The sequence below is a fragment of the Somniosus microcephalus genome, chromosome 12 (genome assembly GCF_052327205.1).
Source record: "Somniosus microcephalus isolate GS21.2 chromosome 12, FLI_Smic_1.0, whole genome shotgun sequence".
Classification (NCBI taxonomy): domain Eukaryota; kingdom Metazoa; phylum Chordata; class Chondrichthyes; order Squaliformes; family Somniosidae; genus Somniosus; species Somniosus microcephalus.
The window spans coordinates 201,812,074-201,837,626 of NC_140998.1; the positions used below are offsets into that span (position 1 = coordinate 201,812,074).

The window sequence follows — 25,553 nt, forward strand, 5'->3', positions numbered from 1 at the left end:
AACTAGGTAACTACAGGCCAGTCAGCCTAATGTTGGTGGTTGGGATACTTGTCGAGACAATAATCCAGGACAAAATTAATTGTTACTTGAAAAATCTTGGGTTAATCAATGACAGCAAGCACAGATTTGTTAAAGGCAAATCGTGTTTGACTAACTTGATCGAGTTCTTTGATGAAGTAATGCAGAGGGTTGACGAGAGTAGCGGTTGGTGTTGGTTATATGGACTTTCAAAAGGCATTTGATAAAGTACCACATAATAGACTTGTTAGCAAAATTGAAGCCCAAGGGAGTAAAGGGACAGTGGCAGCGTGGATCCGAAATTAGCTAAGGGACAGGAAGCAGAGAGTAGTGGTGAATGTTTCTTTTTCGGACTGGAGGGAAGTATACTGTGGTGTCCTCCAGGGTCGCTATTAGGACCACTGCTCTTTTTCTGACCTGGACTTGAGTATACAGGGCATAATTTCAACGTTTGCAGATGACACGAAACTCAGAAACAACGAGGAGGATAGTAGCAGACTTCAAGTGGACATAGACTGGCGAAATGGGCAGACATATGGCAGATGAAATTTAACGCAGAGAAGTGTCAGTTGATGCATTTTGGTAGGAAGAATGAGGACAGACAATACAAACTAAATGGTACCATTTTAATGTGGGGGTGGTGGCAGGAACAGAAAGACCTGGGTGTTTACATACAGAAATATTTGAAGGGGGCAGGACAAGTGGATAAGGCCGTTAAAAAGGCATACATATTTACAAATAGGCACAGAGTTCAAAAGCAAGGAAGTTATACTACAACTTTAAATCACTGGTTAGGCCTCAACTGGAGTATTGTGTCCTATTCTGGGTACCACAGTTTAGGAAGGATGTCAAGGCCTTAGAGAGGTTGCAGAGCAGAATTACTAGAATGGTACCAGGGATGAGGGACTTCAGTTACGTGGAGAGCCTAGAGAAGTTTATAAGGTAATTGGCAAAAGAACCAGCAGCGAGGAGTAGAATTTTTTTTTTACGCTGCGAATCATGATCTGGAACGCACTGCCTGAAAGGGTGGTGGAAGCGCATTCAATAGCAACTTTCAAAAGGGAATTGGATAAATATGGAAGGGGAGAAAATTGCACGTCTATCCTATAGCAGAGATAGCTGTGGGACAGTTGTTAACTGTGTGCACGATGCCACAGCACTCTGCTATTTCCACCCTTTCCTCACCAAACTAGGCTTCTCCATGTTCTCATCATGCTCCTCCTCAAAGCACAGGGACAGTGGAATTCCCAGAGAGATATCTATTATTTAACCACACACAGCTCCCTTTAAATTCTCAGCAAGTTTGATAAAGTATCTTTAAATATTCAGAATCTGTAGCTCCAAAACAATGGAGCAGAGATGACCAAAAAGAAATGTAATAAGTATTTTTAAAATCATTTTGATATTTTGAGTGTTGATAGCATGTTTAGTGAAAGACAAGGGGACGATAGTGCAATGGTTATGTTACATGACTAGCAATCCAGAGGCCAGGACTAATAGAGAATGTCATTTCAAATCCATCGTGGCACTTTAAGAAGTTAACTTCTGTTTTTTTTAAAATCTAGTCTTACAAAGCTGGTACAGACTCCACCACTTAAAATGTACACATTTAAAATGAGCAGTTGCTTATATTAGCCAAAAAGCGATAACCATTTTCGAATTCCAGTAAGGTAAATTTCAAGGTTCCCAATTGTAATGTATGTAATATAATGTATATATATACCTTAAGGGAGAGAACTACTTTTTACAGCTCCTGTATACTGTAGTACCGGCAGTGACCATACCTGTATATAAACCCTGAGTAGTGATCTGTACAGTTAGTTCTAGAGTAACCCTCATTCAGTAAGCACCTGTTGAATCATTCCCTGCAGTCTGTTGTCTGATTATTGAAGGACACAACATTAAGATACACGGATATAACATTGGCGACGAGGCAGAATCGAACCTACCTGCAACTCTGCATCACCTCCCAGGGATTCGCTCCTGGAGAACAGTGGAAGAAGGTCGAGTCCAGAAGCACGGGCGTCGACCACGGGCAACCGCCCAGTCATCCAGCGGAGATTTGAGCATCGCAGGGGAGGCTGTCGAGAGCCAGGCTTGGCTTTCCAGTCACGGTGGTCCAGCGAAACGGGCTGGCAACAGGTACTGCGCAGACTCTTCCCGGACAGCGGCGGGCTTGAGCCCGACCGAGCGCCACAGAAAAAGGCCGAGCAGCGTCGATGGGGGAGAGAGAGAGGGCAGAGCGCACAGGGCGCAGCCGGTGTTCAGGACCGAGTGGCGTCAACGGGGGAGAGAGACGAGAGAGAGCAGAGCGCAGCCGGTGTTCAAGGGCCGAGCAGCGTCAACGGGGGGGGGGAAGAGAGGCGTGCAAGAAAACGCGAGGCACTGCCATTGCCACGAGGACCGCAGAGAGCGGCGTTGGCAGCAGCGCAGGAGCAGTGCGCGAAACCCACAGGGCGTCGCCATTTGCCACAAGGACCGCCGAGAGCGGCGTTGGCAGCAACGCGGAAGACGTCATTTTAAGCCGCAGTGGGGAAGAAAGGAAAGCGCGGGAGAAGCCATTTTAAGCCAGTCTAACCACACCCAAAAATGCCGAAGAGTGGCAGTATCACAGCGTTCGACAAAAAAGTCAAAGAGTGGATGACATATGTCGAACGCATAGAAGTATACTGCAAGGCAAATGAAGTGCCAGATGACAAGAAAGCGCTGGTATTGTTGAATTCAAAGGGTGCAAAAACGTATGGCTTACTACGAAACCCAGTAACCCCAGAGAAGCCAGTAGAAAAGGATTTTGAAAACATAGTGTCAATCCTACAGGACCACTTAAACCCCACACCGCTGCTGATAGCAGAAAGATTTAAGTTTCACAAAAGGAACCAGCATAAAGATGAAAGTAATGCTGAGTATTTAACGGAACTGCGCAAGCTATCGAAACACTGCCAGTTTGGAACGGGACTAGCAGATACTTTAAGGGACAAGTTTGTGTGTGGGCTTCAAAGTGAAGGAACCCAGAAACGGCTTCTATCAGAAAAGGATCTTACGCTGGACAAGGCTTTCAGCATTGCAGTATCACACGAAGCAGCAGCATCGGGCGCTGCAGAGATACAATGGAGACCGCAAGAATATGGCACAAATGAAATGTCATACAGAACAGTAAAGTGCTATCGCTGCGGCAGAACAACACACGACCATAATGATTGCTGGTTCAAGGACAAAGTGTGCAGACAGTGTGGAAAAGTAGGACACATAGCAAGAGTCTGCAGGTCGGGAAAGAAAACCAGCAGCAAGAAATCTCCACAGGAGAAGTACAAGAAGGTACATAAGGTGACGGAGAGTAGTTCAGATGAACAGAAGAGTGATACAGACTCCAGAAGCAAGGAGCTGGGTTGTCTGAAACTACATAATGTGATCAAAACGGAGGATCACCAAACTATCTAGGCCACACTCAAGATAGCAGGAGTCCAAGTGAAAATGGAATTGGACACAGGATCAGCCCTTAGTCATAAACCGAAGGGACTACAAGCGGCTATTCTCACATATACCCTTGAGAGATACAAAGATTGTCTTGAAGACGTACACGGGGCAAAAAAGTCTACCCCAAAGGAAAAATAAGGGTGAACGTTATATATAACGGCAAGGAAACACCAAAAATTGACCTATATGTATTGCCAGATGGAGGACCACCACTACTAGGACGTGAATGGATCCGGAAGATACAGCTAGATTGGCATTCCATACAAGCACTGACTGTAGATGCCAAAAAGGATGACAACGTCACACCTGGACGACTGTCAAAAATGCTAACTGATGCACAAAGGAATGTTCCAGCAGGGACTTGGAACACTAAAAGGCATAACGGCGATGATTAAAATAGAGGAAGATGCAAGCCCAAAGTTTTTTAAGGCCAGACCGGTACCTTATGCGGTCCGCCCAGCCGTCGAAGCAGAGCTGGAAGGTTTGGAACGTTCAGGAGTACTGTCCAAAGTGGACTGGAGCGAGTGGGCTACACCCATCGTTCCTGTAATGAAGAGGTCGTTGAGTAATACGCCTGGGGAACCAAAGAAGGTTCGCATCTGTGGGGACTTTAAGGTGACAGTGAACCCAGTCCTTCACACTGTGCAATATCCGCTTCCGCGGATTGAAGATATTTTCGCCTCGCTATCTGGAGGGAAACGCTTCACTAAGATTGATCTGGCCCAGGCGTACCTGCAAATGGAGGTAGAAGAAGCCTCGAAACAGTACCTCACGATCAACACTCATAAAGGTCTCTACCAATACAACCGGCTGGTGTTCGGGGTAGCATCAGCTCCGGCTATTTGGCAAAGGGCAATGGAACAAGTCCTGCAAGGGATTCCAGGGACCCAGTGTTATTTGGACGACATCCTGGTCACGGGCGAAAATGACAGTGATCACCTCGCCAACCTGGAGCAGGTGCTCACTAGATTGAAGGAATATGGGCTCCGAGCTAATCGCCACAAATGCGAGTTTTTCCAGAAGCATATCTCGTATTGTGCCCATAAGTCCCCTGAAAAGACTGAGGCAGTAGTCAAGGCTCCAGCACCGGAAAATGTGTCACAACTGAGGTCGTTCCTCGGGCTGGTGAACTACTACCATAAGTTCTTGCCGAATTTGTCCACCGTACTACACCCACTGAACACCCTACTGCAAATGGGGGTACTATGGAAGTGGAGTGACGAATGTAAATGAGCTTTCCAGAAGAGCAAAGCATTGATCACATCAAAAGAGGTGTTGGCTCATTTCAACCCAGCACTACCAATTCGGTTGGCGTGTGATGCATCACCCTATGGCATTGGAGCGGTGCTGTCGCACAAATTCCCGGACGGCTCGGAGAGGCCAGTAGCCTTTGCGTCTTGGTCACTATCCTCAGCCGAGCGTAACTACGCCCAGATTGACAGGGAGGCCGTCAGCCTAGTGTGGGGAGTGAAAAAGTTCAATCACTATCTGCACGGGCAGACGTTCACCTTGCTGACTGACCACCAACCACTTGTCTCCATCTTTAATCATAAGAAGGGCGTTCCGGTGATGACTGCGCAACGGCTACAAAGATGGTCCCTTTTTCTAGGGGCGCACCAATACGAAATCGAGTGTAAGGGCACAAAACAGCATAGAAACGCTGATGGGCTATCACGCCTGCCTCTGCCTACTGTGGAGGAAGCACCAGCAGTGGACCCTGTCGAAATATTTCATTCGACTATAATTGAATGCTTGCCAGTAACTAACGCTGGTATAGAGAAGGAGACTCAAAATGACCAGACACTGTCTCGGGTATATGATTTGACGGTGAAGGGATGGCCAGCACATGGCGACTCACTGTTGCCAGCATTCTCATCCAGAAGAGAACAGCTGTCAGTATGCCAGGGGACCTTGATGTGTGGATCCCGAGTGGTAATTCCACCCAAGTTAAGGGAGAGAGTGCTCAATGAGCTTCACGAAGGTCATCTGGGAGGGGTGAAAATGAAAAGCCTTGCTAGGGCTTATGTGTGGTGGCCGGGGATCGATCAGCAAATCGAGGACCTGACAAAGAGCTGCTCAGGATGCCAGAAGGTCCAAAATGCACCACCACATGCCCCTCTACACCCATGGGAGTGGCCCTCATCTCCATGGCAACGGGTGCATATTGATTTTGCTGGTCCATTCATGGACTCAATGTTTTTAATAGCCGTGGATGCGCACTCGAAATGGCCTGAGGTGATCAAAATGTCCTCCACCGCCACGGAGAAAACTATTGCAGTCCTACGGACCATATTTGCCAGAAACGGCTTGCCAGAGCAGATTTGCTCTGATAACGGACCACAGTTTGTGTCCGAAGAGTTTCGAAGATTATGGAAAGGAATGGGGTAAGGCATTACACATCCGCCCCGTATCATCCAGCCACAAATGGATTGGCTGAGAGGTTCGTACAAACCTTTAAAAAATCAGTAAAGGCCATGTGCGATGACGACATTCCACTGCAGCATAAGGTGGACAATTTCCTGTTAGCCTACAGAAATGCAACACATGCAGTCACCAACCAGGCCCCGGCCATGATGTTCTTTAACCGAAGGTTGAGATCTCGTCTGGATTTGCTCAGACCAAATGTACGAAGAGATGTTGAGAGTAAGCAATTCCAGCACATCAATGAGAAGCTGACAAGGAGCTTCAATGTAAGGCAACCAGTCTTGGCCCGCGACTACCGAACAGAGAAATGGCAACCAGGAACGATATGCACACGGCAGGGGCCACTAATGTACACAGTGGATGTTGGGGAGAACATTGTGAGACGCCATGCTGACCAGATCCTAGAGTCGCAGGAACGAGTCAACCCCATGTCTCGGCCATATGTACCTGGTGAGGAACCCGACGTACATGTCGCATCTACCTCAAACAATAGCATTGGAAGCTGATGAATCAACTGACGACAGGGTGCTAGAATCGCCTCCGCACCAAGAGCGAGACACTCGGGAAAGGCGTTATCCAGAAAGAATCAGGAAGCCTCCCCAGAGACTGAATACATGAATGGACTATTTTCATATAACATTGTATATTAAAAATGTTAATTGTTAAATGAGTATTATGGTACTGTTAATCTAAAAGGGGAGGAATTGTAATGTATATACCTTAAGGGAGAGAACAATTTTTTCAGCTCCTGTATACCGCAGTACCGGCAGTGACCACACCTGTATATAAACCCTGAGTAGTGATCTGTATAGTTAGTTCTAGAGTAACCCTCATTCAGTAAACACCTGTTGAATCGTTCCCTGCAGTCTGTTGTCTGATTATTGAAGGACACAACATTCTTAAGTGCTTTGTTTATTTTGGGCAGCAACAGTTGTGCTTACTCACTAGTTTGCACCTCGCTAAGGTGCCCTGAATGCACAAACAAACAGAAGTAAATAACATAGGGAATAGGAGTAGGCCATTCAGCCCCTCAAGCCTGTTCCGCCATTCAGTTCGATCACGGATGATCTGTATCTCAACTCCATTTACCCGCCTTGGTTCCATATCCCTTAATACCCGGACCTAACATAAATCTATCAATCTCAGTTTTGATTTTTTTAATTGACTCCCAGCCTCAACAACTTTTTCAGTGGCGGGGGTGGGGGGGGGCCGGTGCGGGGAGGGAGTTTGAGATTTTCATATACCCATTGTGTCAAGAAGTGATTCCTGACATCTCCCCTGAACGGCCTAGCTCTAATTTTAAGGTTATTCTGCTTGTTCTGTGTTCCCCCCAGCAGAGGAAATGATTTATCTCTATCTACCCTATCAAATCCTTTAATTGTCTTAAACACCTCAATTAGGTCACCCCTTAATCAATGGAATAAAAGCCTAGTCTATGGAACATGTCCTCGTAATTTAACCCTTTTAGCCCCATTAACCTAGTTAAGGTGCACTGAATGAAAGACCAAACATAAGTAAGTAACACCTCATGAGTTCAATTACCTTTTGTGTACTTAATCCCTAAACTCCTTAAAAAAAAGTGGTGTGGGGTTACAGTTTGTACTAAGCACTGACTGCAGTTTAATTAAAGCTGCAGGTCAGAGTGGAGCTGGAAATAAAAGGAACATTTTTGTTATATAGTACAGGTAGAATACTGTAATAGTGCTACCATGTTATACTGACCATTGCGTACAGCGGGAGTGGCAGTGATTTTCAGGGGTAGTAAGTGTGTGGAAATGCAGGGAAACCTCGGTCTCTTGGCCGTATGCCTCCTGTGGAAACATTTTCTCCACGTGTACCCTATTCACAGAATCACAGAAACCCCACAGTGTAGATAGAGGCCATTTCGGCCCATCAAGCCTGCACCGACACATATCCCACCCGATCCCTGTAACCCCTACACCAACACATATCCCACCCTATCCCCGTAACCACGTATTTAATCCCCCTAACACTAAGGGTCAATTTTTTATCATAGCCAATCAACCTAACCCGCACATCTTTGGACTGTGGGAGGAAACCGGAGCACCCGGAGGAAACCCACGCAAACACGGGGAGAATGTGCAAACTCCACACAGACAGTCACCCAAGGCCGGATTCGAACCCGGGTCTCTGGTGCTGTGAGGCAACAGTGCTAACCACTATGCCACCGTTTATAAATTTAAAGATCTCAATTAAGTCACCCTTCAGCCTTCTCTTTTCTAGATGGCAAAAAGTTGAGATAAAAAGTTTGAGGAAAACCATGAGAATAGGTAGACAAATGGGGCAGACAGGAAGTTTACACAGTAGTGCGATTTAAATGATACGGTACTCCTGTCCTTATAAAACAGCATATCATTTAACCTACCATGAGCAATGCCATGGGATATCTGCTCATGTGTATAGACTCAGTACACTCCTGCTAATTCAAACAGTTTTTGTGTGCTTAAAAACTTGATTTATCAAGTAATCCAAATTAAATTAAATAACACGGGAATCCTTTAATGCGCAAAAAATAAAATTAATTCAAATTAAACAACTATAAATTAACAGAATTAGACTTGATCTGAAAATCAGTACATCTATCATACACAGAGAAAACAGAGCGGACTCCACACTTTCGTTACACAGCCAAAGCAAACTTAAACACCACTGAACTGCCTGACATTTTCTACTCTGCAAAGTTTTCTGATCAAACAGTTAAGTACGGGTTGGCCTAAGCCAGTGCTTACTTAACAATGATGATATTTTCTGGCTTTAAAGAAATATAGATTCACTTTAGCAGAATAATATATTGTGCATTACATGGTATAATAACACTGCATTAAACTAATGTTTGTCATGTGGAAAAAATGTGGGTACAAACCCTTACCCTAATACTATCACTTGTGTTTATTATACTAATATAATAAAGCAACTCACATTTCAGTAGCATATTGTGTATATTATAAACATGCATGCAATCTTCAAAGGAAACCAAATTAAAAACGTTAGCAACCCATTTATCTCGGCTTGCTTTCTCATGTCCTAACTTTATCTCTATTTCTTTGATTATACTATGTTACTCTTAAATTTCTGACAGGTCATTGACCTGAAACGTTGACCGCGATTTTGCCGGTGCTCAGCGGACGGGATGGGTGGCGGGTCAGCTGTGAAATTTAAAATGATTGACAGCGAGTCAGGAACCTGCTGTCAAAACGTGCACACCTGCATTTCCCAATGTCGGGTCTGCCAGTGCTGAGCAGACCCTTCAGACAATGGTGGGGCACCCAATTCAAATTATTAGTGGCTTGTTTACAGCCACTTAACAATGCTTTTTTCCCAGCTTTTTGAATTTGACAGGTCACCTACCGGTTTCCCACTGTGCCTAGACCTCATCTGTGAAGCTGAGGTCGGAGGTCACTGGCCATTGAATCAGTTGATGTGTTGACAGCTTCAAATGTCAAGTCAAAGCTCCCAGCTGTTTGAGAAATGTTCCCTTAACCATTAGTTTCTCTAAACTGCATTTCCACTAGATTCAGAATGCTGCGTCTTTACACAAGTCACCATCCAGTCTGACCTCATTCCATCTCCCACCATTGACAGATCACTTCCGTCATCTCTACTTCACCTGCCATCTATTCCATCAGCATAGGCACACTTTATACTCTCTCACCTTGGTCCTCAGAATCCCACCATGATCAACCCCAACACCAGCCTCACCAAGCACATCAGCACCAACAACCACACCAACCTTCCCCGCAATCATCTGATGCTGCACAGGACAGAGAGCATTAGTATCCGATGACATTGCTGCCCAGGACGCCAGGCTGGCCTCACCATGGCCACATTTACTTCACTTGACGCTGCACACCCTGGCTGCCATATGATATGCCAGGTTGGCACCACCTCACACCAACAACATAAAGCATCCCTACAATGACCAAGCCATTCCTCTCAAACTCATCAGCATTGCAGGTGGGGGGGGGGGGGGGGGGGTACTGTTATGTCTCACCATTCACTGCAACTCATTAAACCACTTCCAAAGGTGCACACAAATCTGTCCAAGAACGCAAAGTGTTGAATATAAAGGATTCAATGTTTGACACCACATTAACTGAAACTTTACATGGACATTGCATAAAACAGGCTGCGTTGGTCTCCTGGGGCAGTCTCTTCCACCCATTGGAAGGGAAGAGAACCTCCCTGTGTGCTGTGACTCCCTCCATAAGCATGGGAGAGCCTTGGTGCAGCCCTGCACAACTGTGCAGTGCTCGTCAGTGTTTGCTGCACCTCAATGCTGTAGAACACTGACAGCACAAATGTCGAAGTAAATTTGTGCATGGTCCCTTTAAGGAAATCAAATGATGTCATCAGTCTTGCTGCAGTTGTACAGGGCCTTGGTGAGACCACACCTTGAGTATTGTGCGCAGTTTTGGTCGCCTTATCTGAGGAAGGATGTTCTTGCCATGGAGGGAGTGCAGCGAAGATTCACCAGGCTGATACCTGGGATGGCAGGAATGACGTATGAGGAGAGATTGGGTCGATTGGGCTTATACTCGCTGGAGTTTAGAAGAATGAGAGGGGATCTCATTGAAACTTATAAAATTCTAACAGGACTGGACAGACTGGATGCAGGAAGGATGTTCCCGATGGCCGGGGAGTCCAGAACCAGGGGTCACAGTCTAAGGATAAGGGGTAAGCCATTTAGGACAGAGATGAGGAGGAATATCTTCACCCAGAGAGTGCTGAACCTGTGGAATTCACTGCCACAGAAGGCAGTGGAGGCCAATTCATTAAATATATTCAAGAAGGAGTTGGATATATTTCTTAAGGCTAAAGGGATCAAGGGATACGGGGAGAAGGCAGGGACAGGGTACTGAATTTGGATGATCAGCCATGATCTCATTGAATGGCGGAGCAGGCTCGAGGGGCCAAATGGCCTACTCTTGCTCCTATCTTCTATATTTCTATTACCTGCTTCCTCCAATTGGCCGGAAAACCCGCTGGGTGGGCTTAACAAGCCCAATCAGGGGAAAGTCACGTTGGCGGCCAGGATCGAGACAGCAGTGGGGCCGAGACCCGCCACTGACGTCGCCCGCCACAGATCCGCCGAGGTAGGGAAAATCTCGGCCATTAACTCTGTTTCTCTCTCCACATATGCTGCCTGACCTGCTGAGTAGTTCCAGCATTTTCTGTTTTTATTCCAGTTTCTATGTCACTTACATAACAGATTATAGAAGTTAGGCTATTTTGTATCATTCCAGTGACAGGTTAAATTTCTGATTTCACTTTGGGTGATACAGGAAGTGCAAAACTCTCATTAAATCAGTTGATTAATGAGACAGAAAATGGATCTGCTGAAATAAGTTCCATTGTCAATGATTTGAGAGTTACGTCAAAAGAAACATTTTACACTCAACTGCTAAATAGCTAGCATATGTTCAACTTTTATAGGCTGGAGACTTTTTAATCAGAAACTCCAAACCATAAAAAGGGGCTTCGCCAGAAGAACGGAAGGGAGCAAGGGAATAATGAGGACAATTTGGGTTTGCAAACATCACCAGTGCCGTGAGCATTAGGATAGGAGTTTGTGGCCACGATTCTCTATTTGACAAGCGTGAGATTTCAACAATGCTGTGAGATCTTTCCCCACAGAATGGTTTTGAACAAATTCAACAGTTAGCAACAGCTGCCATTAACTCAGCTTCTAATGACAGAATCACATTGGCAGAGGTCACGGAATATGTTGGATTCTTGCCTTTCAGCTAAAGTATGGTTGTAGCAGAAATGTTGGCCAGGGCAACTACCTGCCTTTTACATCATCTGAACAAGTATATGGGGCTTGGTGTAACATCTGAACAACAATGCTGAAGTATCACACTGGATTGGGTGCTCAAGACTTGGAGTGGTCTTGAACCTACAGCCATCTTACTCAGACAAAATTGCAACTAGCTGAGCTAAACTGACATGTAAATTCAGAGTAAAGGGAGTAAAATAGAAATATAATTCTTAAATTTAACCATCACTTTGCTTAGGTTTCACATGTCCACCGACGACACCCAGCTCTACCTCCCCATCACCTCTCCTGACCCCTCCTCTGTCTCTAATTTGTCACACTGCCTGTCCGACATCCAGTACTGAATGAGTAGAAATGCTCCACCGACTCCATCCCTCTCCATTGCAACTGTCTGAGGCTGAACCAGACCATTCGCAACCTTGGTGTAGTATTTGACCGAAGTTGAGCTTCCGACCAATTATCTGCTCTATCACCAGGACCGCCGACTTCCACCTCTGTAACATCGCCCGACTCCACCGACTCCTCAGCTCATCTGCTGTTGAAACTGTGATCCATGCATGCCTTTCTTACCTCTAGACTTGACTATTCCAATGCTCTCCTGGCAAGCTTCCCATCTTCCACCCTCCATAAACTTGAGCTCTGCTGACCGTATCCAAAATCGTACCAAGTCCCGTTCACCCATCACCCCTGTACTCGCTGACCTACATTGGCTTCTGGTCCAGTAACGCCTTAATATTAAAATTCTCATCCTTGTTTTCAAATCCCTCCATGGCATCGTCCCTCCCTATCTCTGTAATCTCCTCCAGCCTTACAACCCTCCGAGATCTCTGCGCTCCTCCAATTCTGGCCTCTTGCGCATCCTTGATTTTAATTGCTCCACCATTGGCGGCCGTGCCTTCAGATGCTGAGGCCCTAAGCTCTGGAATTCCCTGCCTAAACTTCTCCGCCACTCTACCCCTCTCTCCTTTAAGATGCTCCTTAAAACCTACCTCTTTGACCAGGCTTTTGGTCATCTGTTCTAATATCTCCTTATGTGGCTCGGTGTCAAATTTTGGCTGATAACCCTCCTGTGAAGCGCCTTGGGACATTTTAATATGTTAAAGCCGCTATATAAATGCAAGTTGTTGTCAGAAAGTAAGCGCGTAGGGAATGTTTAAGAGGGTGACTTTTTAGTATTATGTTCAAGATAGACTGTATTACAACAACAACATGCATTTATATAGCGCCTTTCACATAGTAAAACATCCCAAAGTGAGTCACAGGAGTGTAAGCAGGCAAAATTGACACCGAGCCACATAAGGAGGAATTGGGGCAGATGACCAAATGCCTGGTTAAAGAGGTAGGTTTTAAACAGAATCTTAAAGGAGGAGAGGCGAAAAGGTTTGGGGAGGGAATTCTAGAGCTTAGGGCCTAGACAGCTGAAGGCACGACCGCCAATGGTGGTGTGAAGGAAGTAGGGGATACACAAAAGGCCAGAGTTGGAGGAACATAGAGTTCTCGGAGGGTTATCCGCCTGATTCAGCCTGAGACAGTGGTCAGGGAGGGGAATGGAGTAGGTGACTAGGGAACAGAGACAATGGCTTCGGTTTTCTTAATGTTTAATTGTTGAAAATTTCTGCTCATCTGGGGCTGGAAGTTGGACAAGGAGTCTGAAAACACAGAGGCAGTGGAGGAGTCGAGAGAGGTGGTGGTGAGGTAGAGCTGGGTGTCATCAATGTACATATGGCCTATGATGTTGTGTCTTTGGACGATGTCGCTGAGGGGCAACATGTAGATGGGAAATAGGAGGGGCCAAGGATAGATTCTTGGGAGACTCCAGAGATAATGGTGTGGGGTCAAGAAGAGAAGCTATTGGAGAAGATTCTCTGGCTATGACTGGATAGGAAAGAAAGACTTGCATTTATATAGCACCTTTCACAACCACCGGACGCGTCCCAAAGCACTTTACAGCCAATGAAGTACATTTTGAAGTGTAGGCACTGTTGCAATCTAGGAATCACGGCAGCCAATTTGCACACAGCAAGCTCCCACAAACAGCAATGTGATAATGACCAGATAATCTGTTTTAGTGATGTTGATTGAGGGATAAATATTGGCTAGGACACCGGGGAGAACTTCCCTGGTCTTCTTCAAAATAGTGCCATGGGATCTTTTACGTCCACCTGAGAGTGTAGACGGGGCCTCAGTTTAACGTCTCATCCAAAAGACGGCACCTCCGACAGTGCAGCGCTCCCTCAGTACTGCACTGGAGGGTCAGCCTAGATTTTTGTGTTCAAGTCTCTGGAGTGGGACTTGAACCACAACCTTCTGACTCAGAAGCGAGATTGCTACACACTGAACCACGGCTGACTACACCAGGTATTGCATGTAGCAAATTAATTTTACACTTTTTATAAATTAATTTTATTTTTCATCGTATGAAACCTTATCTGTGGTAGGTAAAGTATTTGCTGCAGCATCCAACATGGTGAAGTTTAATTGAAATTTCCAAAGGTATCAGATTTTGTTAGAATAGATAAGTGCAACTGAAGGAAATGGGAAACTTCTGTTCCTGTATTTCTTTAGCTTTAGTAAACCAAATAGTTCTGTAAAGTCAATAAAGAACTGAATGTTAATATTCTGCGAATCTATTTCTTTTTTGTTTTGTTTCCCATTCTGTCTCGCACCATCTAACAAGGTTAGTCCCATCCCCATCCTCAGTTAAGAGAACAGGACAAAGCATAGAGCTGAATGGATGCCAGGAAGTTTGCTTTTGCACTGCAGGGTGGGATGGGCATTTAAAGATTATCTCCACCCCAATAACTCAGACTGGCAAACACAGATGGGTTAAAGTCCTGAACTGTCATTAGCCTGCAAAGTACTTTATAATTGCGTTCATGTAGCCTCATCATCAGACTGTTTCAAAACACCACACATTCCCACAATGCATTACTTTCAAAGTGTTTACTTTGTCGTTGTAGGAGAGCAGGATTCTTCCATCAATAAAAACATGATTCCTACATAAACCCTTCTGACCAAGAACTTGCAACAGTACTGCTTAAAATCAGAATCTATTTAGTAAAAGTTTATTTTATTTTGCTCAACTTGCAAGATCTAGCTTGCGCCTCACACAGCCCAAGGGTAGTTTCCTACTGCATGGCTTATTTTACAGTATTAGTTCCGAATATGATTTCAATTACAATCAGGATTAACGAGTACATACACAACAACCTACAAAATTTGGAAAAGCTGTCAAGCGGCTTCAAAAAACCTAACACAGCCCGCAAACGCTAACAACTCAATAAAAAAATGAAAAACTGAAAAATAGCCTTGAATGAAGGCCTATAACCAAGGCCACTCTTTCAAGGTCACAGAATAGGTTACATTTTTTAATACTACTTTGGATTTCAGAATTTTTCTAAGTTATTTGGGATCATGTTCTACAATGCATTTTGTTTTTCTCTAACGGATGAAAAGAAGCAGTTCTAATGGGACTGCAGTGGGTCATGAACTTACCATGGCATAAACTGCAGCTATCACTAATATTCTGTCAGTTGTGACTTAACGCATGAAATGCTATTTTTGCAGTGTGGGATTTAGAAGAAGTACAAGAATAGGTAGGAGAGCACAACAGTCACCAAATGATAAGAGGGGTAAGCAATGACGAAGTAGGCTTGCCTATGATGTGGATTATTAGAGACTTAATGGAATATGCAGGAAGGTAGAATTTGAGAAATTGGATAGTTTTGAGAAAATTCAGAAGAATGTTCCCTCTATTAAGATTTGACAAGTCTTGGTGCCAGATAGTACTGGCCCAAGTGGTCCTGGCTCCTCAGCCTTTTTAGGCGTGTCTCCTGCTCATCCTCTGAGAACTTTTGGTGTTGTTCCATATCATGGATCCCTCTCTCAATGGCTATGTTGTGCAGAATGCAGCAAGCTACAGTAATCCTTGAGACTTTTGCAAGACCCTACTAAATTGACCTACGCAGCAGAAGCTATGCTTCATTATGGTTTGCTCAATGTGCACTCGAGTGGTGCCATGGGTTGTTATGTTTGTGCTCTACTGATGTTTTGTGCCACATAGGGGTCATGAGCCAAGGCATCATAGAGCATCCCCAGAGATCCCAAGAGCCTGCATTTCACTCCCTGGTTTTCTGCGAATAACAGGAATACAGTGAGTGGACTACCTCAATGTCCGATTCACAGCAACATTAATTATTCCTCAGGAAAAGGAGCTTATTTTAAACTATTTAAAATTGTTCGGGAATATTTTGATAAGATTTAACAGTTGCACTGAAATCAGGTCTTTTATCACAGGAATAGATTCTCAGGGTAGCAGATGTAATTTGGAAAAGACAGATGGTGACATTCTCTCTGCTTCTGGGTTATATTTGGTGAATCAGTACTTGGAAATTACAGCAAAAAGTGTTAATTCATCTTTTTAAACAGGCAATAAATATAGGGAATGGGGTGGACCTTGTAGAAAACAAAATCAACGGCTATGTCAGTACAATTTTCCGATATGTGTTCTTGACAAACACGGCTTTCTACCAGGAGTGTAAAAGGAGGAAATTTACTCTCATATAACATAGTTAGGTTCAATATATAAATTCAAAAGAAGGAGGAACAGTCAAAGATAAAGGCACTTGTTTGGGAAAAATAAGCCAGTTTCAATTAGATAAAAGCCCAGATAAATTAGAAAGAAAAGTTAGCAGATAAGACAAATAATAGGAAATGTGTAAGCACGAGATGATTAGGACACAGACTGGACAAATTCCCACAAGAAAAGATGGTGCTGCAAAAGCTGGAGTTCATTGGGTTAGAGAAATTACAATCAGACTTAAAAAAGAAGCATTTGACAAATCAAGAGTTAATAATACAGAAGAAAATAGAGAGTTTAAGAAGAAAAGATTAGAAAAGCTGAGAGAGGATATGAAGAAAGACTGGCGGGGAATATAAAGGGAAATTGTAAAGGATTTTCTAAACACAAAAAATTGTGACATCCTAAATGTGCTTGTGCACAACCTTACTTTTTTGGAACTTGAGAACATTCCAAATTTCTTTCAAACATTGCACTTGTATATTCATTATTTGTTTTCATACTTGGTAGATTTAGAGCCAAATGTATGTGGTTGAGATCAAACTTTCTAAATTTCAGTTGTTCTTGGATTTTGGGTTGGGAATCAGGTTCATCACTAATCAAGTCTCCAGTAGGTTAATGCTATGAATTGATATCGAAGACAGTGATAAAGATCACATGCCCATAATTGTCACATTTCATAAAATGATAAAAACTTACAGCACACAAGGATGTTATTCGGCCCGTCATGCCTGTGCTGGTTCTTTGAAAGAGCTATCATGCTTCGTCCCACATCCCCACTTTTTGTCCATAACCCTGTAAGTTCCTCATCCTCAAGTATCCGTCCAACTCTCTTTTAAAATTATTTATGGAATCAGCTTCCACCACCTTTTCAGGGAGAGCGTACCAGGTCCTGACAACTCTCTGAATGAAAAAAATTCTCCTCGTCTCCCCTCTAGACCTTTTTCCAATGATTTTGAAACCATGACCTCTGGTTATTGACCCACTCACCAGAGGGAATGTTTTTTCCCTATTTACTCTATCAAAACCTCTCATCTTGAAAACCTCAATTAGGTCACCTCTTAACCTGTTCTGTTCCAAGAGAACAGTCCTAACTTTTCCAACCTCTCCTCATAACTGAAGTCCCTCATCCCTAGTAACATCCTGGTAACCAGTGTCAGCTGTGGCTCAGTGGGTAGCACACTCACTACCCACAATCAACCCTTAATCACCAGAACAAAAACAGTTTATCTGGTCATTATCACATTGCTGTTTGTGGGAGCTTGCTGTGCACAAATTGGCTGCTGCGTTTCCCACATTACAACAGTGACTACACTCCAAAAGTACCTCATTGGCTGTAAAGCGCTTTGGGACATCCTGAGGTTGTGAAAGGTGCCATATAAATGCAAGTCTTTTTAAACCTCCTCTGTAACCTTTCTAATGCTTTTCTTTTTCCCCCCCCCAAGGGTATTTTTCCCCTCCTTTCCTACTCTACTAAAATTGTTAATTCTTTGATGGAGATGGTTCCCCAGGTGCCAGGCACCTTGTGGTACCTTGACCTAACAGCCATTCTTGTGTGCACTTAGGTAGTAACAGCCAACACAACATTAAACCATGGGCTGCATAGAATCTACAGCACAGAAATAATGCATTTGGCCCATCTGAGTTTATACTCCACACAAACCTCCTTCCTCTCATCACCCTGCCCCCATATCCCTCTATTCCCTTCTTTCTCAGATATGCATCAAGCCTCACCTTAAATGCATCATTACCATCAGTCCACCACATTATTAGCTATCTGCCCACAGTTTGGTATCATCTACAAATTTCAACACCATACCTCCAATTCTGGAGTCCAAATCAGTTATGTATATGGTAAACAACAATGGTCCCAACACAGATCCCTGTGGGACACCGCTTCCCAATTTCTGCCTGTCTGAGAAACTTTCCTTAATTCCAATCCTCTGTTTACTGTTTTGTAGCCATCTTTCAATTCATTCTGCAAACTGGTCCCTAACTCTGCATGCTCTGACCTTTGTCATGTGTCTTTTATGTGACATGTTAATAAAGGTCTTCTGAGAGTCCATGTATACCATGCACTGCAATGCTCTTGTCTAATCTTTCTGTTACTTCAATGAATTCAATAAGGTTGGTTAAACATGACCTTCCTTTAACTGTTTTATTATCTGATCTTATAGCAAAGATTCCAGTTAATCTAATTAGTCTATAGTTCCCTTGAAGACCTATCTCCCTTTTTGAAGATAGGCATTATGCTTGCTGTTCACCAGTCCTCAGGCACTATTTCATTTTTCTATGGTTATTAATGCCTCTCCTATCTCCTCCCCAACATCTTTGAGTATCCTATCCGCAGGTGCAATCCATCTGGACACGAGGTCTTGTCCTGATTAAGATCATAGAATCACAGAATGGTTACAGCACAGAAGGAGGCCATTCAGCCCATTGAGACTATGCCGGCTCTCTGCAAGAGTACTTCAGCCAGTCCTACTCAAGGACATAAGAAATAGGAGCAGGAATAAGCCACTTGGCCCCTCGAGCCTACTCTGCCATTCAATAAGATCATGGCTGATCTTGGGCTCAAAGCCACTTCCCCACCCGCTCCCCATTACCCTTCACTCCCTTATCTTGCAAAAATTTGTCTATTTATCTCCACCTTAAATGTATTTAATGACCCAGCCTCCACGGCTCTCTGGGGCAGAGAATTCCACGGATTTACGACCCTCTGAGAGAAGAAATTCCTCCTCATCTCAGTTCTAAAAGGGCGACCCTTTATTCTGAAACTATGCCCCCGAGTTCTAGATTTCCCCACGAGGGGAAACATCCTCTCTGCATCTACCTTGTTGTGCCCCCTCAGTATCTTACATGTTTCAATAAGATCACTTCTCGTTCTTCTAAATTCCAATGAGTATAGGCCCAGCCTGCTCAACCTTTCCTCATAAGTCAGCCCCCTCATCTCTGGAATTAACCTAGTGAATCGTCTCTGAACTGCCTCCAATGCAAATATATCCTTCCTTAAATAAGGAGACCAAAACTGTATGCAGTACTCAAGGTGTGGTCTCACCAATACCCTGTACAGTTGTAGCGGGACATCCCTGCTTTTATACTCCAACCCCTTTGAAATAAAGGCCAACATTCCATTTGCCTTTTTGATTACTTGCTGTACCTGCATACTAACTTTTTGTGTTTCATGCACAAGGACCCCCAGGTCCCTCTGAACTGTAACATTTTGTAATCTCTCTCCATTTAAATAATAATATACTTTTTTATTTTTCCTGCCAAAGTGTACAACCTCATACTTTTCCACATTATACTCCATCTGCCAAATGTTTGCCCACTCATTTAGCCTGTCTATATCCCTTTGCAGGTTCTTTGAGTCCTCTGCACAACTTGCTTTCCCACCCATCTTTGTATCATCTGCAAACTTGGCTACATTACACTTGGTCCCTTCATCCAAGTCATTAATGTAGATTGTAAATAGTTGAAGCCCCAGCACCGATCCCTGTGGCACCCCACTAGTTACCATTTGCCAACCGGAAAATGACCCATTTATCCCGACTCTCTGCTTTCTGTTAGTTAGCCAATTCTCTATCCATGCTAATATATTACCCCCAATTCCGTGAGCTCTTATCTTATGCAGTAACCTTTTATGTGGCACCTTATCGAATGTCTTCTGGAAATCCAAATACACCACATCCACTGATTCACCTTTGTCCATCCTGCTCGTTACCTCCTCAAAGAACGCCAGCAAGTTTGTTAAACATGATTTCCCTTTCATAAAACCATGCTGACTCTGCTTGACTGCATTATGATTTTCCAAATGCCCTGCTACTGCTTCCTTAATGAAGCATTTTCCCAACAACAGATGTTAGGCTAACTGGTCTATAGTTTCCTGCTTTCTGTCTCCCTCCTTTCTTAAATAGGGGTGTTACATTTACGGTTTTCCAATCTGCTGGGACCTCTCCAGAGTCCAGGGAATTTTGGTATATTGCAACCAATGCATCCACTATCGCTGCAGCCACTTCTTTTAAGACCCTGGGATGCCGGCCATCTGGTCCAGGGGACTTGTCATCTTTTAGTCCCATTATTTTACCAAGTACTGTTTCCTTAGTGACAGTGAATGTCTTTAGTTAGACCCCTCCCTGTGACCCCTTGATTATCCATTATTGGGATGTTGTTAGTGTCTTCTACCGTGAAGACAGATACAAAATATTTGTTCAGAGTCTCTGCCATTTCCCCGGTCCCCATTATTAATTCCCCAGTCTCATCCTCCAAGGGACCAACATTTACTTTAGCTACCTTCTTCCTTTTTATATACCGGTAGAAGCTCCTGCTATCTGTTTTAGTGTTTCTTGCCAGTTTACACTCATAATTCATCTTCTCTCTCTCTTATTTTTTTAGTCAGCCTTTGCTGGTTTCTAAAAATTTCCCAATCCTCTGGTCTCCCACCAATCTTGGCAACATTGTATGCCTTCATTTTCAATTTGATACCATTCCTTCCTTAGTTAGCCACGAATGGTGCTCCCTTTCTTTCTCACTGGAATATATTTTTGTTGAGAGTTATGAAATATCTCTTTAAATGTCCACCGCTGCATTTCAACTGTCATACCCTTTAATTTATTTTTCCAGACCACTTTAGCCAATTCTGCCCTCATGCCACTGTAATTGCCTTTGTTTAAGATCAGGACACTGGTTTGAGATACAACTTTCTCACTCTCCAACTGAATTTGAAATTCAACCATGCTATGATCACTCTTTCCAAGAGGATTCTCCTTTACTATGAGATCATTTATTAATTCTGTCTCATTAAATAGTACCAGATCCAAGATAGCCTGCTCCCTGGTTGGTTCCACTACATACTGTTCTGGAAACCATCCCGGATGCACTCTATGAACTTCTCCTCAAGGCTACCATGGCTAATTTGATTTGTCCAGTCAATATGGAGATTAAAATCACCCATGAATATAGGGAGTTAGGAGGTAAATTAAAAAATAGAACCTCAAATGGTAGTAATCTCAGGATTGCTACCAGTGCCACGTGCTAGTCAGAGTAGAAATAGAAGGATATTTCAGATGAATACGTGGCTAGAGGAATGGTGCAAGGGGGAGGGATTCAAATTCCTGGGACATTGGAACCAGTTCTGGGGGAGGTGGGACCAGTACAAACCGGACGGTTTGCACCTGGGCAGGGCCGGGACTGATGTCCTAGGGGGAGTGTTTGCTAGTGCTCTGGGGGAGGGTTTAAACTAAAATGGCAGGGGGTTGGGAACCTGAGCGGGGAGACAGAGGAAAGGGAAACAAGGATAAAAACAAAAGACAGGAAGGAGAAAAACAAAAGTGGCAGACAGAGAAATCAAGGGTTTAAATCAAACATGGCTACAGTAAATAATAATATTAAAAGATCTAAGAGTGTTAAAAAAACAAGCCTAAAGGCTTTGTGTCTTAATGCGTGGAGCATTCATAATAAGGTGGATGAATTAGCTGCGCAAATAGATGTAAATGAATATGATATGATTGGGATTATGGAAACATGACTCCAGGGTGGCCAAGGCTGGGAACTCAACATCCAGGGGTATTCAATATTCAGGAAAGATAGGCAAAAAGGAAAAGGAGGTGGGGTAGCATTGCTGGTTAAAGAGGGGATTAACACAATTGTAAGGAAGGATATTAGCTCTGATGATGTGAAATCTGTATGGGTAGAACTGAGAAATACCAAGGGGCAGAAAATTTTAGTGAGTGTGGTATGTAGACCTCCAAACAGTAATGCGGAGGTCGGGGATGGCATTAAAAGGGAAATTAGAGAAGCGTGCAATAAGGACACGGCAGTTATCATGGGTGACTTTAATCTACATATAGATTGGGCTAACCAAATTAGTAACAATACTGTGGAGGAGGAATTCCTGGAGTGTATACGGGATGGTTTCCTGGACCAATATGTCGAGGAACCAACTAGAGATCAGGCTATCTTAGACTGGGTATTATGTAATGAGAAAGGAATAATTAGCAATCTTGTTGTGCAAGGCCCCTTGGGTCGTAGCGATCATAATATGATAGATTTCTTCATTAAGATGGAGAGTGAAGTAGTCGACTCAGAGACTAGGGTCCTGAATTTAAATAAAGGAAACTACGATGGTATGAGGTGTGAGTTGGGTAGGATTGATTGGGGAATGTCACTCAAAGGGTTGACGGTGGATAGGCAATGGCAAACATTCAAAGATTGCATGGATGAACTACAGAATTTGTTCATCCCAGTTTGGCATAAAAATAAAACAAAAAAGGTGACTCAACCGTGGCTAACAAGGGAAATTGGGGATCCAAGGAGAGGACATATAAATTGGCCAGAAAAAGCAGTAAACCTGAGGATTGGGAGCAGTTTAGGATTCAACAAAGGAGGACAAAGGGATTAATTAAGAGGGGGAAAATAGGGTATGAGAGTAAGCTTGCAGGGAACATAAAAAACTGACTGTAAAAGCTTTTATAGATATGTGAAGAGAAAAAGATTGGCGAAGTCAAGTGTAGGTCCCTTGCAGTCAGAATCAGGGGAATTTATAATGGGGAACAAAGAAATAGCAGACCAATTAAATACATACTTTGGTTCTGTCTTCACAAAGGAGGACACAAATAACCTCCCAGAGATGTCGGGGAACATAGGGTCTAATGAAAGTGAGGAACTGATAGAAATCAGTATTTGTAGGGAAATGGTGTTAGAGAAATTGACAGGATTGAAGACCGATAAATCCCCAGGGCCTGATAATCTACATCCTAGGGTACTTAAGGAAGTGGCCTTAGAAATAGTAGATGCATTGCTGGTCATCTTCCAAAATTCGATAGACTCTAGAACAGTACCCATGGATTGGAGGGTAGCTAATGTTACCCCACTATTCAAAAAGGTGGTAGAGAGAAAATGGGGAACTACAGACCGGTAAGCCTGACATCGGTCGTGGGGAAAATGCTAGAGTCCATTACAAAAGATGTAATAGCAGAGCACTTGGAAAACAGTGACAGGATTGGACAAAGTCAACTTGGATTTACAAAAGGTAAACCGTGCTTGACTAATCTACTAGAATTTTTTGAGGATGTAACTGGTAAAATAGATAAGGGAGAACCAGTGGATGTGGTGTATTTGGATTTTCAGAAGGCTTTTGATAAGGTCTCACATAAGAGATTAGCATGTAAAGTTAAGGCACATGGGATTGGGGGCAAGGTATTGACTTGGATAGAGAATTGGTTGGCAGACAGAAAGCAAAGAATTGGAATAAACGGCTCTTTTTCTGAGTGGCAGGCAGTGACTAGTGGGGTACTGCAGGGATCAGTCCTTGCACCCCAGCTATTCACTATATATATTAATGATCTGGACGAGGGAACTAGATGTAATATCTCCAAGTTTGCAGACGACACAAAGCTGGGTGGGCGTGTGTGCTGTGAAGAGGATGCCGAGAAACTCCAGTATGATTTGGACAGGTTGGGTGATTGGGCAGAAGCATGGCAGATGCAATATAATGTGGATAAATGTGAGGTTATCCACTTTGGTGTCAAAAACAGGAAGGCAGATTATCTGAATGGCAATAGATTGGGAGAAGGGGAAGTGCAACGAGACCTGGGCGTCCTTGTGCACAAGTCGCTGAAGGTAAGCATGCAGGTGCAGCAGGCGGTTAAGAAGGCAAATGGTATGCTGGCCTTCGTAGCGAGAGGATTTGAGTACAGGAACAAGGATGTCTTGCTGCAGTTGTACAGGGCCTTGGTGAGACCACATCTGGAGTATTTTGTGCAGTTTTGGTCGCCTTATCTGAGGAAGGATGTTCTTGCCATGGAAGGAGTGCAGCGAAGATTCACCAGACTGATACCTGGGATGGCAGGAATGACGTATGAGGAGAGATTGGGTCGATTGGGCTTGTACTCGCTGGAGTTTAGAAGAATGAGAGGGGATCTCATTGAAACTTATAAAATTCTAACAGGACTAGACAGACTAGATGCAGGAAGGATGTTCCCGATGGCGGGGGAGTCCAGAACCAGGGGTCACAGTCTAAGGATAAGGGGATAAGCCATTTAGGACAGCGATGAGGAGGAATTTCTTCACCCAGAGAGTTGGGAACCTGTAGAATTCTCTACCAAAGAAGACAGTTGAGGCCAATTCATTAAATATATTCAAGAAGGAGTTAGATATATTTCTTAAGGCTAAAGGGTTCAAGGGATATGGGGAGAAAGCAGGGATAGGGTACTGAGTTTGGATGATCAGCCATGATCGCATTGAATGGCGGAGCAGGCTCGAGGGGCCAAATGGCCTACTCCTGCTCCTATCTTCTATGTTTCTATGATTATAACCGTACCTTTTTTACAGGCCTCCATTATTTGTTGATTTATACTCTGTCCAACAGTATTGCTACTGTTCAGGGGGCCTGTAGACTATGCCCACTAGAGACATTTTACCTTTATTATTTTTTATCTCCACCCTCTTTCCCTGTAGCCCTGCAATTTTTTTTCCTTCAGGTACTTATCCAATTTTCCTTTGGGAAAACCACAATTGAGTCTGCCTCCACCACCCTCTCAGGCAGTGCATTCCAGATCCTGACCACTCGCTGCGTAAAAAAGATTTTCCTCCTGTCGCCTTTGATTCTTCTGCCAATCACCTTAAATCTGTGTCCTCTGGTTCTCAACCCTTCCACCAATGGGAATAGTTTCTCTCTATCTACTCTGTCTAGACCCCTCATGATTTTGAACACCTCTATCAGATCGCCTCTCAACCTTCTCTGCTCCAAGGAGAACAACCCCAGCTTCTCCAGTCTATTCATGTAACTGAAGTCCCTCATCCCTGGAACCATTCTTGTAAATCTTTTTTGCACCCTCTCTAAGGCCTTCACATCCTTCCTAAAGTGCGGTGCCCAGAATTGGACACAATACTCCAGTTGTGGCTGAACCAGTGTTTTATAAAGGTTCATCATAACTTCCTTGCTTTTGTACTCTCTGCCTCTATTTATGAAGCCCAGGATCCTGTATGCTTTTTTAACCGCTTTCTCAACCTGCCCTGCCACCTTGTGCAATTACACCCCCAGGTCTCTCTGGTCATGCACCCCCTTTAGAGTTGTACCCTATAGTTTATATTGCCTTTCCTCGTTCTTCCGACCAAAATGTATCACTTTGGTAGACTGAATATTGGCGACTTTGTTTAGTATCTCCTTTCTTTCTACCTTAATTAAAACATCACAGCAGAACCAGATCCTGCCCTCACTTGGGATGGTAATTTTAACTTTGGGTGATAATGTATAACGGG

General features: G+C 43.9%; 1 protein-coding gene across 2 annotated transcripts in view; it reads right to left on the minus strand.

Moving 5' to 3' along the window:
* Positions 1 to 25,553, minus strand: part of LOC147109895 (cell adhesion molecule CEACAM5-like) — a 129,688-nt gene that overhangs the window by 29,865 nt on the left and 74,270 nt on the right. The window lies entirely within an intron of this gene.